Consider the following 20694-nt stretch of genomic DNA (forward strand, 5'->3'; position numbering starts at 1 on the left):
ATGTAGTCACAAAAACAAATAATAGATGAAAACTATTACATTTGCTAACCAATATTTAGTTTAGTTTATAAAGTATAGTTTTGATAGTTTTTATTTAAGTTTTGAAAGTAGTCTTCAATTATGTTGTTGTCCTTTAATTTTCTTGTGAAATATAATTTGTTTTGGGAGCAGAAAAAGAAAAACTAAATAGCAAATTAACATCCATTACCATTTAGGGTTGAATTAAATTTGCTCATAATTTTGCTAGAAAATTAAAAAAAAAAAGTGAGCGGCAATTTAAATAACAAAATATTTTTCAAAATAAAAAAACAGTCATTGGCTTAAATATTAGGTATTTTAAATTTTAACAGGATGATAGGAATTGTTAATGTTGCTTTTAATCAGAACAAAATAGTAGGTTATATAGATATGCTTCCTGTTAACATAAAATTCCAGGTAAAACCACAGTGTTGAATTTATATGGAAGAACGAATGAGCGGCAATTTAAATATCCGCAAATAGTTCCTAGAATATTTTGCAAAATAAAAAGTCATTGGCTTAAATATTAGGTATTTTAAATTTTAACAGGATGATAGGAATTGTTAATGTTGCTTTTAATCAGAACAAAATAGTAGGTTATTTAGATATGCTTCCTGTTAACATAAAATTCCAGGTAAAACCACAGTGTTGAATTTATATGGAAGAACGAATGAGCGGCAATTTAAATATCCGCAAATAGTTCCTAGAATATTTTGCAAAATAAAAAGTGCAGAAAATGAGCAGCCGTTTGAATATATTTTCATCTCTTTCTTCCACAACCATGCTAGGTTGCCTAAATTGGAGAGAGAGCAATATGTAAGCCACTCCCTCTCGCATACGGCCAATAATATTGGAGTGAAAATAAGAGGCAATTTGAATGTCTTTTTCTCTCTTCCGTGCGTTGTCATTATAGTTTGCTTTAATAAAAGAGAGAGAATGAGACTTATTTATTATATATATAATACTCTTTTGTGGTGCAGCCTTATTCGTTGCGCCGAATTCTCTGCTGCCGTCGACAGCGCGGCTTCGTTTGCTGAGCTGAGACCTTTCAGCTCTGATGATCTGCATTCAGTTGTTTTCCGGTTCTTGACTAAAAATGGGGGTGTGCGCGCTCAGCTCTTAGTTATTTTCGGAAAAAGTGCAAGCGCGACCAATGTACGCATCCTGTTAAAAATTTTTGTTCGCGGTTAATACCTAATTTCGATAAACTTTTTTCTAAAGTTCTTCGATTCCTTCCTGGAATTAAAGTGTGTGCGTCCAGTGCTCGGTTCTTTCGATGTAATATAATAATAATGTATATAAAACGACGCGTTTGTGTTGTATATATTTCGTTGACAACCAACTTTGGAATGTTACTCAACGATTAAACAAAGGTATGTTGAAGTCATATAATTTATGTTTTAATTTATAAAAATCTTTATTGAATTTTAGTGGGTAACATAGTTATCAAACAAAAACAAGCAAAGCCGTTTAATCTAAAATAATTTTCCGACATCAAATATTGTGAAGATTTATTGTAAAATTTATTAATAAATTATAAGTTAATTTTTTTCATATAATTGTTTATTTGAAATTTGTTATTTACTAAAATTTCTCTATGGAAGAGAAAATGAAGGCGAATTTAAACATATCTCCCTCTCTTTCGATCATCTCCATTTTGAATTGCCGAAATATATTATAAATCAAATATGAGAGGCAATCCGATTCTGTTGTATATTAAAAAAGTTTCCCCTTTTTAATTGCATAAAATAATAAAAGAAACGTAAAGCATTTTTGACATGTAAATAAAACCTAAATCATTTTATAAACAAGAAATAGCTATTTTTATATTTTCACAATCAAAAATTTTATTTTAGTATCTATGAAAGTTTACCAAAGAACCCATTTCCAAATATAAAAAATTATTATAATAATGTAGTCACAAAAACAAATAATCGATGAAAACTATTACATTTGCTAACCAATATTTAGTTTAGTTTATAAAGTATAGTTTTGATAGTTTTTATTTAAGTTTTGAAAGTAGTCTTCAATTATGTTGTTGTCCTTTAATTTTCTTGTGAAATATAATTTGTTTTGGGAGCAGAAAAAGAAAAACTAAATAGCAAATTAACATCCATGACCATTTAGGGTTGAATTAAATTTGCTCATAATTTTGCTAGAAAATTAAAAAAAAAAGTGAGCGGCAATTTAAATAACAAAATATTTTTCAAAATAAAAAAACAGTCATTGGCTTAAATATTAGGTATTTTAAATTTTAACAGGATGATAGGAATTGTTAATGTTGCTTTTAATCAGAACAAAATAGTAGGTTATTTAGATATGCTTCCTGTTAACATAAAATTCCAGGTAAAACCACAGTGTTGAAATTATATGGAAGAACGAATGAGCGGCAATTTAAATATCCGCAAAATAGTTCCTAGAATATTTTGCAAAATAAAAAGTGCAGATAATGAGCAGCCGTTTGAATATATTTTCATCTCTTTCTTCCACAACCATGCTAGGTTGCCTAAATTGGAGAGAGAGCAATATGTAAGCCACTCCCTCTCGCATACGGCCAATAATATTGGAGTGAAAATAAGAGGCAATTTGAATGTCTTTTTCTCTCTTCCGTGCGTTGTCATTATAGTTTGCTTTAATAAAAGAGAGAGAATGAGACTTATTTATTATATATATAATACTCTTTTGTGGTGCAGCCTTATTCGTTGCGCCGAATTCTCTGCTGCCGTCGACAGCGCGGCTTCGTTTGCTGAGCTGAGACCTTTCAGCTCTGATGATCTGCATTCAGTTGTTTTCCGGTTCTTGACTAAAAATGGGGGTGTGCGCGCTCAGCTCTTAGTTATTTTCGGAAAAAGTGCAAGCGCGACCAATGTACGCATCCTGTTAAAAATTTTTGTTCGCGGTTTATACCTAATTTCGATAAACTTTTTTCTAAAGTTCTTCGATTCCTTCCTGGAATTAAAGTGTGTGCGTCCAGTGCTCGGTTCTTTCGATGTAATATAATAATTATGTATATAAAACGACGCGTTTGTGTTGTATATATTTCGTTGACAACCAACTTTGGAATGTTACTTAACGATTAAACAAAGGTATGTTGAAGTTATATAATTTATGTTTTAATTTATAGAAATCTTTATTGAATTTTAATGGGTAACAGTTATCAAACAAAAACAAGCAAAACCGTTTAATCTAAAATAATTTTCCGATGTCAAATATTGTGAAGATTTATTGTAAAATGTATTAATAAATTATAAGAGAATTTTTGTCATATAATTGTTTATTTGAAATTTGTTATTTACTAAAATTTCTCTATGGAAGAGAAAATGAATGCGAATTTAAACATATCTCCCTCTCTTTCGATCATCTCCATTTTGAATTGCCGAAATATATTATAAATCAAATATGAGAGGCAATCCGATTCTGTTGTATATTAAAAAAGTTTCTTCTTTTTAATTGCATAAAATAATAAAAGAAACGTAAAGCATTTTTGACATGTAAATAAAACCTAAATCATTTTATAAACAAGAAATAGCTATTTTTATATTTTCACAATCAAAAATTTTATTTTAGTATCTATGAAAGTTTACCAAAGAACCCATTTCCAAATATAAAAAATTATTATAATAATGTAGTCACAAAAACAAATAATAGATGAAAACTATTACATTTGCTAACCAATATTTAGTTTAGTTTATAAAGTATAGTTTTGATAGTTTTTATTTATGTTTTGAAAGTAGTCTTCAATTATGTTGTTGTCCTTTAATTTTCTTGTGAAATATAATTTGTTTTGGGAGCAGAAAAAGAAAAACTAAATAGCAAATTAACATCCATGACCATTTAGGGTTGAATTAAATTTGCTCATAATTTTGCTAGAAAATTAAAAAAAAAAAAGTGAGCGGCAATTTATATAACAAAATATTTTTCAAAATAAAAAAACAGTCATTGGCTTAAATATTAGGTATTTTAAATTTTAACAGGATGATAGGAATTGTTAATGTTGCTTTTAATCAGAACAAAATAGTAGGTTATTTAGATATGCTTCCTGTTAACATAAAATTCCAGGTAAAACCACAGTGTTGAAATTATATGGAAGAACGAATGAGCGGCAATTTAAATATCCGCAAAATAGTTCCTAGAATATTTTGCAAAATAAAAAGTGCAGAAAATGAGCAGCCGTTTGAATATATTTTCATCTCTTTCTTCCACAACCATGCTAGGTTGCCTAAATTGGAGAGAGAGCAATATGTAAGCCACTCCCTCTCGCATACGGCCAATAATATTGGAGTGAAAATAAGAGGCAATTTGAATGTCTTTTTCTCTCTTCCGTGCGTTGTCATTATAGTTTGCTTTAATAAAAGAGAGAGAATGAGATTTATTTATTATATATATAATACTCTTTTGTGGTGCAGCCTTATTCGTTGCGCCGAATTCTCTGCTGCCGTCGACAGCGCGGCTTCGTTTGCTGAGCTGAGACCTTTCAGCTCTGATGATCTGCATTCAGTTGTTTTCCGGTTCTTGACTAAAAATGTGGGTGTGCGCGCTCAGCTTTTAGTTATTTTCGGAAAAAGTGCAAGCGCGACCAATGTACGCATCCTGTTAAAAATTTTTGTTCGCGGTTTATACCTAATTTCGATAAACTTTTTTCTAAAGTTCTTCGATTCCTTCCTGGAATTAAAGTGTGTGCGTCCAGTGCTCGGTTCTTTCGATGTAATATAATAATAATGTATATAAAACGACGCGTTTGTGTTGTATATATTTCGTTGACAACCAACTTTGGAATGTTACTCAACGATTAAACAAAGGTATGTTGAAGTCATATAATTTATGTTTTAATTTATAAAAATCTTTATTGAATTTTAGTGGGTAACATAGTTATCAAACAAAAACAAGCAAAGCCGTTTAATCTAAAATAATTTTCCGACATCAAATATTGTGAAGATTTATTGTAAAATTTATTAATAAATTATAAGTTAATTTTTTTCATATAATTGTTTATTTGAAATTTGTTATTTACTAAAATTTCTCTATGGAAGAGAAAATGAAGGCGAATTTAAACATATCTCCCTCTCTTTCGATCATCTCCATTTTGAATTGCCGAAATATATTATAAATCAAATATGAGAGGCAATCCGATTCTGTTGTATATTAAAAAAGTTTCCCCTTTTTAATTGCATAAAATAATAAAAGAAACGTAAAGCATTTTTGACATGTAAATAAAACCTAAATCATTTTATAAACAAGAAATAGCTATTTTTATATTTTCACAATCAAAAATTTTATTTTAGTATCTATGAAAGTTTACCAAAGAACCCATTTCCAAATATAAAAAATTATTATAATAATGTAGTCACAAAAACAAATAATCGATGAAAACTATTACATTTGCTAACCAATATTTAGTTTAGTTTATAAAGTATAGTTTTGATAGTTTTTATTTAAGTTTTGAAAGTAGTCTTCAATTATGTTGTTGTCCTTTAATTTTCTTGTGAAATATAATTTGTTTTGGGAGCAGAAAAAGAAAAACTAAATAGCAAATTAACATCCATGACCATTTAGGGTTGAATTAAATTTGCTCATAATTTTGCTAGAAAATTAAAAAAAAAAGTGAGCGGCAATTTAAATAACAAAATATTTTTCAAAATAAAAAAACAGTCATTGGCTTAAATATTAGGTATTTTAAATTTTAACAGGATGATAGGAATTGTTAATGTTGCTTTTAATCAGAACAAAATAGTAGGTTATTTAGATATGCTTCCTGTTAACATAAAATTCCAGGTAAAACCACAGTGTTGAAATTATATGGAAGAACGAATGAGCGGCAATTTAAATATCCGCAAAATAGTTCCTAGAATATTTTGCAAAATAAAAAGTGCAGATAATGAGCAGCCGTTTGAATATATTTTCATCTCTTTCTTCCACAACCATGCTAGGTTGCCTAAATTGGAGAGAGAGCAATATGTAAGCCACTCCCTCTCGCATACGGCCAATAATATTGGAGTGAAAATAAGAGGCAATTTGAATGTCTTTTTCTCTCTTCCGTGCGTTGTCATTATAGTTTGCTTTAATAAAAGAGAGAGAATGAGACTTATTTATTATATATATAATACTCTTTTGTGGTGCAGCCTTATTCGTTGCGCCGAATTCTCTGCTGCCGTCGACAGCGCGGCTTCGTTTGCTGAGCTGAGACCTTTCAGCTCTGATGATCTGCATTCAGTTGTTTTCCGGTTCTTGACTAAAAATGGGGGTGTGCGCGCTCAGCTCTTAGTTATTTTCGGAAAAAGTGCAAGCGCGACCAATGTACGCATCCTGTTAAAAATTTTTGTTCGCGGTTTATACCTAATTTCGATAAACTTTTTTCTAAAGTTCTTCGATTCCTTCCTGGAATTAAAGTGTGTGCGTCCAGTGCTCGGTTCTTTCGATGTAATATAATAATTATGTATATAAAACGACGCGTTTGTGTTGTATATATTTCGTTGACAACCAACTTTGGAATGTTACTTAACGATTAAACAAAGGTATGTTGAAGTTATATAATTTATGTTTTAATTTATAGAAATCTTTATTGAATTTTAATGGGTAACAGTTATCAAACAAAAACAAGCAAAACCGTTTAATCTAAAATAATTTTCCGATGTCAAATATTGTGAAGATTTATTGTAAAATGTATTAATAAATTATAAGAGAATTTTTGTCATATAATTGTTTATTTGAAATTTGTTATTTACTAAAATTTCTCTATGGAAGAGAAAATGAATGCGAATTTAAACATATCTCCCTCTCTTTCGATCATCTCCATTTTGAATTGCCGAAATATATTATAAATCAAATATGAGAGGCAATCCGATTCTGTTGTATATTAAAAAAGTTTCTTCTTTTTAATTGCATAAAATAATAAAAGAAACGTAAAGCATTTTTGACATGTAAATAAAACCTAAATCATTTTATAAACAAGAAATAGCTATTTTTATATTTTCACAATCAAAAATTTTATTTTAGTATCTATGAAAGTTTACCAAAGAACCCATTTCCAAATATAAAAAATTATTATAATAATGTAGTCACAAAAACAAATAATAGATGAAAACTATTACATTTGCTAACCAATATTTAGTTTAGTTTATAAAGTATAGTTTTGATAGTTTTTATTTATGTTTTGAAAGTAGTCTTCAATTATGTTGTTGTCCTTTAATTTTCTTGTGAAATATAATTTGTTTTGGGAGCAGAAAAAGAAAAACTAAATAGCAAATTAACATCCATGACCATTTAGGGTTGAATTAAATTTGCTCATAATTTTGCTAGAAAATTAAAAAAAAAAAAGTGAGCGGCAATTTATATAACAAAATATTTTTCAAAATAAAAAAACAGTCATTGGCTTAAATATTAGGTATTTTAAATTTTAACAGGATGATAGGAATTGTTAATGTTGCTTTTAATCAGAACAAAATAGTAGGTTATTTAGATATGCTTCCTGTTAACATAAAATTCCAGGTAAAACCACAGTGTTGAAATTATATGGAAGAACGAATGAGCGGCAATTTAAATATCCGCAAAATAGTTCCTAGAATATTTTGCAAAATAAAAAGTGCAGAAAATGAGCAGCCGTTTGAATATATTTTCATCTCTTTCTTCCACAACCATGCTAGGTTGCCTAAATTGGAGAGAGAGCAATATGTAAGCCACTCCCTCTCGCATACGGCCAATAATATTGGAGTGAAAATAAGAGGCAATTTGAATGTCTTTTTCTCTCTTCCGTGCGTTGTCATTATAGTTTGCTTTAATAAAAGAGAGAGAATGAGATTTATTTATTATATATATAATACTCTTTTGTGGTGCAGCCTTATTCGTTGCGCCGAATTCTCTGCTGCCGTCGACAGCGCGGCTTCGTTTGCTGAGCTGAGACCTTTCAGCTCTGATGATCTGCATTCAGTTGTTTTCCGGTTCTTGACTAAAAATGTGGGTGTGCGCGCTCAGCTTTTAGTTATTTTCGGAAAAAGTGCAAGCGCGACCAATGTACGCATCCTGTTAAAAATTTTTGTTCGCGGTTTATACCTAATTTCGATAAACTTTTTTCTAAAGTTCTTCGATTCCTTCCTGGAATTAAAGTGTGTGCGTCCAGTGCTCGGTTCTTTCGATGTAATATAATAATAATGTATATAAAACGACGCGTTTGTGTTGTATATATTTCGTTGACAACCAACTTTGGAATGTTACTTAACGATTAAACAAAGGTATGTTGAAGTTATATAATTTATGTTTTAATTTATAGAAATCTTTATTGAATTTTAATGGGTAACAGTTATCAAACAAAAACAAGCAAAACCGTTTAATCTAAAATAATTTTCCGATGTCAAATATTGTGAAGATTTATTGTAAAATTTATTAATAAATTATAAGAGAATTTTTTTCATATAATTGTTTATTTGAAATTTGTTATTTACTAAAATTTCTCTATGGAAGATAAAATGAAGGCGAATTTAAACATATCTCCCTCTCTTTCGATCACCTCCATTTTGAATTGCCGAAATATATTATAAATCAAATATGAGAGGCAATCCGATTCTGTTGTATATTAAAAAAGTTTCCTCTTTTTAATTCCATAAAAAAATAAAAGAATCGTAAAGCTTTTTTGACACGTAAATAAACCCTAAATCATTTTATAAACAAGAAATTGCTATTTTTACAATAAAAATTAAAGCCATTATATATTAAAACATATATTTGCGGGGCTTTTTCGGATTGCAACATTTAGCTTTTTCCCGAATTCTCAGATGTCGTCTACAGTGGCTCTGTCAGCTTACGGCTGGCTTGTCAACTTTTTTCCGATTCTGTTGTATATTAAAAAAGTTTTCTCTTTTTAATTGCATTAAATAATAAAAGAAACGTAAAGCATTTTTGACATGTAATGTAACGAACTGATTTCCTTGTTTCTGCTCGCTACGAAATGCAACGGCTAGCTCAGAGAGTTTGTTTGTTCGTCCCACCAAATTTATGATTTGTGTGATTGCCCGACCAAGAGAAAACAGAGTTTTAGATTTAAACCACCTTTATTCAGTGACTTGATACAGAGAGTCCTGTGATCCTCGCCTTCGGACGCGCGTCGTCTCTCCTTCGTCGTCCTTCTTAGCTGGTCCCGCGTCTCCCTCGACGGCGTCTTCGTGCCGGCTCGACTGGACTTAGGATGTTATGGGGCAGGATGTATCGTCCGAAAGATCAGCTAGAGCTTCTCCCCGAACCACCTTTGCACCCACTGACTCCACCGTCCCTTGTTGCGTAAGCCAGGCACTCGTCGCCCTTGCCAAAGGACCAACCTGCGGGCTTGGCCGGGGCTTAGGATGTTATGGGGCAAGATGTATCGTCCGAAAGATCAGCTGGAGCTGCTCCCCGAACCACCTTTGCGACCACTGACTCCACCGTCCCTTTCTGACCACGCCAGGTCCTGTTGTTTGCTTCTCCTTCGCTGGTCCCTTCTTGCGGAGATCCTTTTTGGATGCTCGCTTCGACGCAGTTGTACTTTCACTTGTGAGCGTCCCTGTGTAGCTCTCCACGCACTGTTTCGGATCGGCTGTCTGCCCGTGTGGTACTCCGCGTACTTTCTTATTAAATGACTGTGTACTCCGCGTAGTTTTCCCCGATCGACTGTGAGGCTGTATGGCTCTCCGCGCACTTCTCATTTACTGTCTGTATGGCACTTTCTTTATTGACTGTCTACTGTATGGCACTTCCTTCATTGACTGTCTACTGTATGGCACTTTCTTCATTGACTGTCCGTCTGTATGGCACTTTCGTCATTGACTGTCCGTCTGTATGGCACTTTCTTCATTGACTGTCCGTCCCTTATATCGGCTGCGGGAATCCCGTTATTTCCCCTTTTGCACACGGCTCGCTCGGGTCCAAGGTCCAAACATGTCCCGTTAGTTCACGGTGCGTCCTCTTTGTGCCTGTCCAAAGTCCGCACCGTTACCGTAAGCCCTCGGTGCCCTTGGCGGGTTTGAGTCCAAGGTACAGCGCGGTACCGTTAATTCACGGTCTCTCCGCTTTGCCGGGGTCCAAGGTCCATTATTTACCGTTTGACCTGACCGCCCTTGACTCTTCTCGCATTCCAGCCGTCTTCGCTGTTGCTACGCCGATCTCCTGCACCCGGATTTGTGGGGAGTTTTAAGACTCCTCACATCTCCCCCTTTCTTCGGAAGCTTTTGAAAAGGATGTTGCTTCCGGCGGTCCTCTGCTTTGGCTCCTCCTTGCATAGGCAACTTCCTAGATCTCCACTCGTCGACCCTGCGCGCTTCGTTCTCAGCCTGGCAGTCGCAGCTTATTAGACCCCGTCGTTCAGCGTCTTGACTTGGCATCTTGAACACCCTTGCGCCTTCCTGATCGCAGCCTCTACGTCTCAGCCTGTTCGAGCATCTCGACGTGGCATCTTGATCCTCACCATTCCTTACTCCTCACGTCGACCGGCGCCTCCTTGATCTCAACCCGACAGCCTCAGCCTAGTAGACCCTGTCGTTCGACATCTTGACTCGGCATCTTGATCCTCGCGCCCTTCTCCAGCTTCCTGTATTTGTTGCCGTCTGCCTCTGGTCGCCAGCTCCGCATTTAAATTTCCCGCCGATGAGCGCTTTCCACCTCCGGCAACTCCACCGATACTCACCATAATCGAGTTATCGATGTTGGCGACCGGCGTTGCCACTTCCGATTCCTACCGATGTTGTCCCATCGCTGAGTGCGCGATCGAGTTATCGATATTGGAGACCGGCGTTGCCACTTCATGTTCCGTAATTCCGATGTTCCGATGTCGTGCCGATTGCTGTCAATAGTGTGACAGCGCGTTGAAAATCAATATAAAATCCAGCATTTGTTGTTCCCTATCGATCTCACTATCGATCGACCGCTATTATCGTAGCGCCCCCATCGCGATTTTCTCTTGTTTTGATGCCAACAGCTGATATGGTTTGTTTTCCTTTAAAGCAGTTTTATGGTGTCATCCTTGCTTCCTGATGTTGGGTCCACCCTTTGCACCCTGCCTCGTTCACGCTGTTCATACCCACTTGTCGTCGGCTTTCGTCTAATGGGACTCTCAGCCATGGATCTCTTGGTTGAACTCTTTCTTCTGCGGGTGTGTAGTTGTGGTACTGTTGCGAGCTGCTCCTTTTCGCCTCCGCTCCCTGTTCGAACTCCTCCTTCTGAACCTCGGTTGGGCGTTACGATACCCTGTATCGTCTTCCCCTTTCCTCTTTTAGAGACTGTCCTTAAGCTCTGCATCTAACCCTGCGCTTCCCGTGTCTTCGACCCGAGCTCCTAAAGCTCCTTGGGCATAACGTCGGTCTCCTCCATGCTGGCTCCTTGATCAGGACACTCACGTAGGTGACTCCGACTTCCACGACCGGTCTCCTTCCACGATTTCAATATCTTCCCCTCTGTTCTTTTGGTCAGGACAATCACGTTGGGCGCCAGATGTAACGAACTGATTTCCTTGTTTCTGCTCGCTACGAAATGCAACGGCTAGCTCAGAGAGTTTGTTTGTTCGTCCCACCAAATTTATGATTTGTGTGATTGCCCGACCAAGAGAAAACAGAGTTTTAGATTTAAACCACCTTTATTCAGTGACTTGATACAGAGAGTCCTGTGATCCTCGCCTTCGGACGCGCGTCGTCTCTCCTTCGTCGTCCTTCTTAGCTGGTCCCGCGTCTCCCTCGACGGCGTCTTCGTGCCGGCTCGACTGGACTTAGGATGTTATGGGGCAGGATGTATCGTCCGAAAGATCAGCTAGAGCTTCTCCCCGAACCACCTTTGCACCCACTGACTCCACCGTCCCTTGTTGCGTAAGCCAGGCACTCGTCGCCCTTGCCAAAGGACCAACCTGCGGGCTTGGCCGGGGCTTAGGATGTTATGGGGCAAGATGTATCGTCCGAAAGATCAGCTGGAGCTGCTCCCCGAACCACCTTTGCGACCACTGACTCCACCGTCCCTTTCTGACCACGCCAGGTCCTGTTGTTTGCTTCTCCTTCGCTGGTCCCTTCTTGCGGAGATCCTTTTTGGATGCTCGCTTCGACGCAGTTGTACTTTCACTTGTGAGCGTCCCTGTGTAGCTCTCCACGCACTGTTTCGGATCGGCTGTCTGCCCGTGTGGTACTCCGCGTACTTTCTTATTAAATGACTGTGTACTCCGCGTAGTTTTCCCCGATCGACTGTGAGGCTGTATGGCTCTCCGCGCACTTCTCATTTACTGTCTGTATGGCACTTTCTTTATTGACTGTCTACTGTATGGCACTTCCTTCATTGACTGTCTACTGTATGGCACTTTCTTCATTGACTGTCCGTCTGTATGGCACTTTCGTCATTGACTGTCCGTCTGTATGGCACTTTCTTCATTGACTGTCCGTCCCTTATATCGGCTGCGGGAATCCCGTTATTTCCCCTTTTGCACACGGCTCGCTCGGGTCCAAGGTCCAAACATGTCCCGTTAGTTCACGGTGCGTCCTCTTTGTGCCTGTCCAAAGTCCGCACCGTTACCGTAAGCCCTCGGTGCCCTTGGCGGGTTTGAGTCCAAGGTACAGCGCGGTACCGTTAATTCACGGTCTCTCCGCTTTGCCGGGGTCCAAGGTCCATTATTTACCGTTTGACCTGACCGCCCTTGACTCTTCTCGCATTCCAGCCGTCTTCGCTGTTGCTACGCCGATCTCCTGCACCCGGATTTGTGGGGAGTTTTAAGACTCCTCACATCTCCCCCTTTCTTCGGAAGCTTTTGAAAAGGATGTTGCTTCCGGCGGTCCTCTGCTTTGGCTCCTCCTTGCATAGGCAACTTCCTAGATCTCCACTCGTCGACCCTGCGCGCTTCGTTCTCAGCCTGGCAGTCGCAGCTTATTAGACCCCGTCGTTCAGCGTCTTGACTTGGCATCTTGAACACCCTTGCGCCTTCCTGATCGCAGCCTCTACGTCTCAGCCTGTTCGAGCATCTCGACGTGGCATCTTGATCCTCACCATTCCTTACTCCTCACGTCGACCGGCGCCTCCTTGATCTCAACCCGACAGCCTCAGCCTAGTAGACCCTGTCGTTCGACATCTTGACTCGGCATCTTGATCCTCGCGCCCTTCTCCAGCTTCCTGTATTTGTTGCCGTCTGCCTCTGGTCGCCAGCTCCGCATTTAAATTTCCCGCCGATGAGCGCTTTCCACCTCCGGCAACTCCACCGATACTCACCATAATCGAGTTATCGATGTTGGCGACCGGCGTTGCCACTTCCGATTCCTACCGATGTTGTCCCATCGCTGAGTGCGCGATCGAGTTATCGATATTGGAGACCGGCGTTGCCACTTCATGTTCCGTAATTCCGATGTTCCGATGTCGTGCCGATTGCTGTCAATAGTGTGACAGCGCGTTGAAAATCAATATAAAATCCAGCATTTGTTGTTCCCTATCGATCTCACTATCGATCGACCGCTATTATCGTAGCGCCCCCATCGCGATTTTCTCTTGTTTTGATGCCAACAGCTGATATGGTTTGTTTTCCTTTAAAGCAGTTTTATGGTGTCATCCTTGCTTCCTGATGTTGGGTCCACCCTTTGCACCCTGCCTCGTTCACGCTGTTCATACCCACTTGTCGTCGGCTTTCGTCTAATGGGACTCTCAGCCATGGATCTCTTGGTTGAACTCTTTCTTCTGCGGGTGTGTAGTTGTGGTACTGTTGCGAGCTGCTCCTTTTCGCCTCCGCTCCCTGTTCGAACTCCTCCTTCTGAACCTCGGTTGGGCGTTACGATACCCTGTATCGTCTTCCCCTTTCCTCTTTTAGAGACTGTCCTTAAGCTCTGCATCTAACCCTGCGCTTCCCGTGTCTTCGACCCGAGCTCCTAAAGCTCCTTGGGCATAACGTCGGTCTCCTCCATGCTGGCTCCTTGATCAGGACACTCACGTAGGTGACTCCGACTTCCACGACCGGTCTCCTTCCACGATTTCAATATCTTCCCCTCTGTTCTTTTGGTCAGGACAATCACGTTGGGCGCCAGATGTAACGAACTGATTTCCTTGTTTCTGCTCGCTACGAAATGCAACGGCTAGCTCAGAGAGTTTGTTTGTTCGTCCCACCAAATTTATGATTTGTGTGATTGCCCGACCAAGAGAAAACAGAGTTTTAGATTTAAACCACCTTTATTCAGTGACTTGATACAGAGAGTCCTGTGATCCTCGCCTTCGGACGCGCGTCGTCTCTCCTTCGTCGTCCTTCTTAGCTGGTCCCGCGTCTCCCTCGACGGCGTCTTCGTGCCGGCTCGACTGGACTTAGGATGTTATGGGGCAGGATGTATCGTCCGAAAGATCAGCTAGAGCTTCTCCCCGAACCACCTTTGCACCCACTGACTCCACCGTCCCTTGTTGCGTAAGCCAGGCACTCGTCGCCCTTGCCAAAGGACCAACCTGCGGGCTTGGCCGGGGCTTAGGATGTTATGGGGCAAGATGTATCGTCCGAAAGATCAGCTGGAGCTGCTCCCCGAACCACCTTTGCGACCACTGACTCCACCGTCCCTTTCTGACCACGCCAGGTCCTGTTGTTTGCTTCTCCTTCGCTGGTCCCTTCTTGCGGAGATCCTTTTTGGATGCTCGCTTCGACGCAGTTGTACTTTCACTTGTGAGCGTCCCTGTGTAGCTCTCCACGCACTGTTTCGGATCGGCTGTCTGCCCGTGTGGTACTCCGCGTACTTTCTTATTAAATGACTGTGTACTCCGCGTAGTTTTCCCCGATCGACTGTGAGGCTGTATGGCTCTCCGCGCACTTCTCATTTACTGTCTGTATGGCACTTTCTTTATTGACTGTCTACTGTATGGCACTTCCTTCATTGACTGTCTACTGTATGGCACTTTCTTCATTGACTGTCCGTCTGTATGGCACTTTCGTCATTGACTGTCCGTCTGTATGGCACTTTCTTCATTGACTGTCCGTCCCTTATATCGGCTGCGGGAATCCCGTTATTTCCCCTTTTGCACACGGCTCGCTCGGGTCCAAGGTCCAAACATGTCCCGTTAGTTCACGGTGCGTCCTCTTTGTGCCTGTCCAAAGTCCGCACCGTTACCGTAAGCCCTCGGTGCCCTTGGCGGGTTTGAGTCCAAGGTACAGCGCGGTACCGTTAATTCACGGTCTCTCCGCTTTGCCGGGGTCCAAGGTCCATTATTTACCGTTTGACCTGACCGCCCTTGACTCTTCTCGCATTCCAGCCGTCTTCGCTGTTGCTACGCCGATCTCCTGCACCCGGATTTGTGGGGAGTTTTAAGACTCCTCACATCTCCCCCTTTCTTCGGAAGCTTTTGAAAAGGATGTTGCTTCCGGCGGTCCTCTGCTTTGGCTCCTCCTTGCATAGGCAACTTCCTAGATCTCCACTCGTCGACCCTGCGCGCTTCGTTCTCAGCCTGGCAGTCGCAGCTTATTAGACCCCGTCGTTCAGCGTCTTGACTTGGCATCTTGAACACCCTTGCGCCTTCCTGATCGCAGCCTCTACGTCTCAGCCTGTTCGAGCATCTCGACGTGGCATCTTGATCCTCACCATTCCTTACTCCTCACGTCGACCGGCGCCTCCTTGATCTCAACCCGACAGCCTCAGCCTAGTAGACCCTGTCGTTCGACATCTTGACTCGGCATCTTGATCCTCGCGCCCTTCTCCAGCTTCCTGTATTTGTTGCCGTCTGCCTCTGGTCGCCAGCTCCGCATTTAAATTTCCCGCCGATGAGCGCTTTCCACCTCCGGCAACTCCACCGATACTCACCATAATCGAGTTATCGATGTTGGCGACCGGCGTTGCCACTTCCGATTCCTACCGATGTTGTCCCATCGCTGAGTGCGCGATCGAGTTATCGATATTGGAGACCGGCGTTGCCACTTCATGTTCCGTAATTCCGATGTTCCGATGTCGTGCCGATTGCTGTCAATAGTGTGACAGCGCGTTGAAAATCAATATAAAATCCAGCATTTGTTGTTCCCTATCGATCTCACTATCGATCGACCGCTATTATCGTAGCGCCCCCATCGCGATTTTCTCTTGTTTTGATGCCAACAGCTGATATGGTTTGTTTTCCTTTAAAGCAGTTTTATGGTGTCATCCTTGCTTCCTGATGTTGGGTCCACCCTTTGCACCCTGCCTCGTTCACGCTGTTCATACCCACTTGTCGTCGGCTTTCGTCTAATGGGACTCTCAGCCATGGATCTCTTGGTTGAACTCTTTCTTCTGCGGGTGTGTAGTTGTGGTACTGTTGCGAGCTGCTCCTTTTCGCCTCCGCTCCCTGTTCGAACTCCTCCTTCTGAACCTCGGTTGGGCGTTACGATACCCTGTATCGTCTTCCCCTTTCCTCTTTTAGAGACTGTCCTTAAGCTCTGCATCTAACCCTGCGCTTCCCGTGTCTTCGACCCGAGCTCCTAAAGCTCCTTGGGCATAACGTCGGTCTCCTCCATGCTGGCTCCTTGATCAGGACACTCACGTAGGTGACTCCGACTTCCACGACCGGTCTCCTTCCACGATTTCAATATCTTCCCCTCTGTTCTTTTGGTCAGGACAATCACGTTGGGCGCCAGATGTAACGAACTGATTTCCTTGTTTCTGCTCGCTACGAAATGCAACGGCTAGCTCAGAGAGTTTGTTTGTTCGTCCCACCAAATTTATGATTTGTGTGATTGCCCGACCAAGAGAAAACAGAGTTTTAGATTTAAACCACCTTTATTCAGTGACTTGATACAGAGAGTCCTGTGATCCTCGCCTTCGGACGCGCGTCGTCTCTCCTTCGTCGTCCTTCTTAGCTGGTCCCGCGTCTCCCTCGACGGCGTCTTCGTGCCGGCTCGACTGGACTTAGGATGTTATGGGGCAGGATGTATCGTCCGAAAGATCAGCTAGAGCTTCTCCCCGAACCACCTTTGCACCCACTGACTCCACCGTCCCTTGTTGCGTAAGCCAGGCACTCGTCGCCCTTGCCAAAGGACCAACCTGCGGGCTTGGCCGGGGCTTAGGATGTTATGGGGCAAGATGTATCGTCCGAAAGATCAGCTGGAGCTGCTCCCCGAACCACCTTTGCGACCACTGACTCCACCGTCCCTTTCTGACCACGCCAGGTCCTGTTGTTTGCTTCTCCTTCGCTGGTCCCTTCTTGCGGAGATCCTTTTTGGATGCTCGCTTCGACGCAGTTGTACTTTCACTTGTGAGCGTCCCTGTGTAGCTCTCCACGCACTGTTTCGGATCGGCTGTCTGCCCGTGTGGTACTCCGCGTACTTTCTTATTAAATGACTGTGTACTCCGCGTAGTTTTCCCCGATCGACTGTGAGGCTGTATGGCTCTCCGCGCACTTCTCATTTACTGTCTGTATGGCACTTTCTTTATTGACTGTCTACTGTATGGCACTTCCTTCATTGACTGTCTACTGTATGGCACTTTCTTCATTGACTGTCCGTCTGTATGGCACTTTCGTCATTGACTGTCCGTCTGTATGGCACTTTCTTCATTGACTGTCCGTCCCTTATATCGGCTGCGGGAATCCCGTTATTTCCCCTTTTGCACACGGCTCGCTCGGGTCCAAGGTCCAAACATGTCCCGTTAGTTCACGGTGCGTCCTCTTTGTGCCTGTCCAAAGTCCGCACCGTTACCGTAAGCCCTCGGTGCCCTTGGCGGGTTTGAGTCCAAGGTACAGCGCGGTACCGTTAATTCACGGTCTCTCCGCTTTGCCGGGGTCCAAGGTCCATTATTTACCGTTTGACCTGACCGCCCTTGACTCTTCTCGCATTCCAGCCGTCTTCGCTGTTGCTACGCCGATCTCCTGCACCCGGATTTGTGGGGAGTTTTAAGACTCCTCACATCTCCCCCTTTCTTCGGAAGCTTTTGAAAAGGATGTTGCTTCCGGCGGTCCTCTGCTTTGGCTCCTCCTTGCATAGGCAACTTCCTAGATCTCCACTCGTCGACCCTGCGCGCTTCGTTCTCAGCCTGGCAGTCGCAGCTTATTAGACCCCGTCGTTCAGCGTCTTGACTTGGCATCTTGAACACCCTTGCGCCTTCCTGATCGCAGCCTCTACGTCTCAGCCTGTTCGAGCATCTCGACGTGGCATCTTGATCCTCACCATTCCTTACTCCTCACGTCGACCGGCGCCTCCTTGATCTCAACCCGACAGCCTCAGCCTAGTAGACCCTGTCGTTCGACATCTTGACTCGGCATCTTGATCCTCGCGCCCTTCTCCAGCTTCCTGTATTTGTTGCCGTCTGCCTCTGGTCGCCAGCTCCGCATTTAAATTTCCCGCCGATGAGCGCTTTCCACCTCCGGCAACTCCACCGATACTCACCATAATCGAGTTATCGATGTTGGCGACCGGCGTTGCCACTTCCGATTCCTACCGATGTTGTCCCATCGCTGAGTGCGCGATCGAGTTATCGATATTGGAGACCGGCGTTGCCACTTCATGTTCCGTAATTCCGATGTTCCGATGTCGTGCCGATTGCTGTCAATAGTGTGACAGCGCGTTGAAAATCAATATAAAATCCAGCATTTGTTGTTCCCTATCGATCTCACTATCGATCGACCGCTATTATCGTAGCGCCCCCATCGCGATTTTCTCTTGTTTTGATGCCAACAGCTGATATGGTTTGTTTTCCTTTAAAGCAGTTTTATGGTGTCATCCTTGCTTCCTGATGTTGGGTCCACCCTTTGCACCCTGCCTCGTTCACGCTGTTCATACCCACTTGTCGTCGGCTTTCGTCTAATGGGACTCTCAGCCATGGATCTCTTGGTTGAACTCTTTCTTCTGCGGGTGTGTAGTTGTGGTACTGTTGCGAGCTGCTCCTTTTCGCCTCCGCTCCCTGTTCGAACTCCTCCTTCTGAACCTCGGTTGGGCGTTACGATACCCTGTATCGTCTTCCCCTTTCCTCTTTTAGAGACTGTCCTTAAGCTCTGCATCTAACCCTGCGCTTCCCGTGTCTTCGACCCGAGCTCCTAAAGCTCCTTGGGCATAACGTCGGTCTCCTCCATGCTGGCTCCTTGATCAGGACACTCACGTAGGTGACTCCGACTTCCACGACCGGTCTCCTTCCACGATTTCAATATCTTCCCCTCTGTTCTTTTGGTCAGGACAATCACGTTGGGCGCCAGATGTAACGAACTGATTTCCTTGTTTCTGCTCGCTACGAAATGCAACGGCTAGCTCAGAGAGTTTGTTTGTTCGTCCCACCAAATTTATGATTTGTGTGATTGCCCGACCAAGAGAAAACAGAGTTTTAGATTTAAACCACCTTTATTCAGTGACTTGATACAGAGAGTCCTGTGATCCTCGCCTTCGGACGCGCGTCGTCTCTCCTTCGTCGTCCTTCTTAGCTGGTCCCGCGTCTCCCTCGACGGCGTCTTCGTGCCGGCTCGACTGGACTTAGGATGTTATGGGGCAGGATGTATCGTCCGAAAGATCAGCTAGAGCTTCTCCCCGAACCACCTTTGCACCCACTGACTCCACCGTCCCTTGTTGCGTAAGCCAGGCACTCGTCGCCCTTGCCAAAGGACCAACCTGCGGGCTTGGCCGGGGCTTAGGATGTTATGGGGCAAGATGTATCGTCCGAAAGATCAGCTGGAGCTGCTCCCCGAACCACCTTTGCGACCACTGACTCCACCGTCCCTTTCTGACCACGCCAGGTCCTGTTGTTTGCTTCTCCTTCGCTGGTCCCTTCTTGCGGAGATCCTTTTTGGATGCTCGCTTCGACGCAGTTGTACTTTCACTTGTGAGCGTCCCTGTGTAGCTCTCCACGCACTGTTTCGGATCGGCTGTCTGCCCGTGTGGTACTCCGCGTACTTTCTTATTAAATGACTGTGTACTCCGCGTAGTTTTCCCCGATCGACTGTGAGGCTGTATGGCTCTCCGCGCACTTCTCATTTACTGTCTGTATGGCACTTTCTTTATTGACTGTCTACTGTATGGCACTTCCTTCATTGACTGTCTACTGTATGGCACTTTCTTCATTGACTGTCCGTCTGTATGGCACTTTCGTCATTGACTGTCCGTCTGTATGGCACTTTCTTCATTGACTGTCCGTCCCTTATATCGGCTGCGGGAATCCCGTTATTTCCCCTTTTGCACACGGCTCGCTCGGGTCCAAGGTCCAAACATGTCCCGTTAGTTCACGGTGCGTCCTCTTTGTGCCTGTCCAAAGTCCGCACCGTTACCGTAAGCCCTCGGTGCCCTTGGCGGGTTTGAGTCCAAGGTACAGCGCGGTACCGTTAATTCACGGTCTCTCCGCTTTGCCGGGGTCCAAGGTCCATTATTTACCGTTTGACCTGACCGCCCTTGACTCTTCTCGCATTCCAGCCGTCTTCGCTGTTGCTACGCCGATCTCCTGCACCCGGATTTGTGGGGAGTTTTAAGACTCCTCACATCTCCCCCTTTCTTCGGAAGCTTTTGAAAAGGATGTTGCTTCCGGCGGTCCTCTGCTTTGGCTCCTCCTTGCATAGGCAACTTCCTAGATCTCCACTCGTCGACCCTGCGCGCTTCGTTCTCAGCCTGGCAGTCGCAGCTTATTAGACCCCGTCGTTCAGCGTCTTGACTTGGCATCTTGAACACCCTTGCGCCTTCCTGATCGCAGCCTCTACGTCTCAGCCTGTTCGAGCATCTCGACGTGGCATCTTGATCCTCACCATTCCTTACTCCTCACGTCGACCGGCGCCTCCTTGATCTCAACCCGACAGCCT

The sequence above is a fragment of the Drosophila yakuba genome, chromosome 3R (genome assembly GCF_016746365.2).
Source record: "Drosophila yakuba strain Tai18E2 chromosome 3R, Prin_Dyak_Tai18E2_2.1, whole genome shotgun sequence".
Classification (NCBI taxonomy): domain Eukaryota; kingdom Metazoa; phylum Arthropoda; class Insecta; order Diptera; family Drosophilidae; genus Drosophila; species Drosophila yakuba.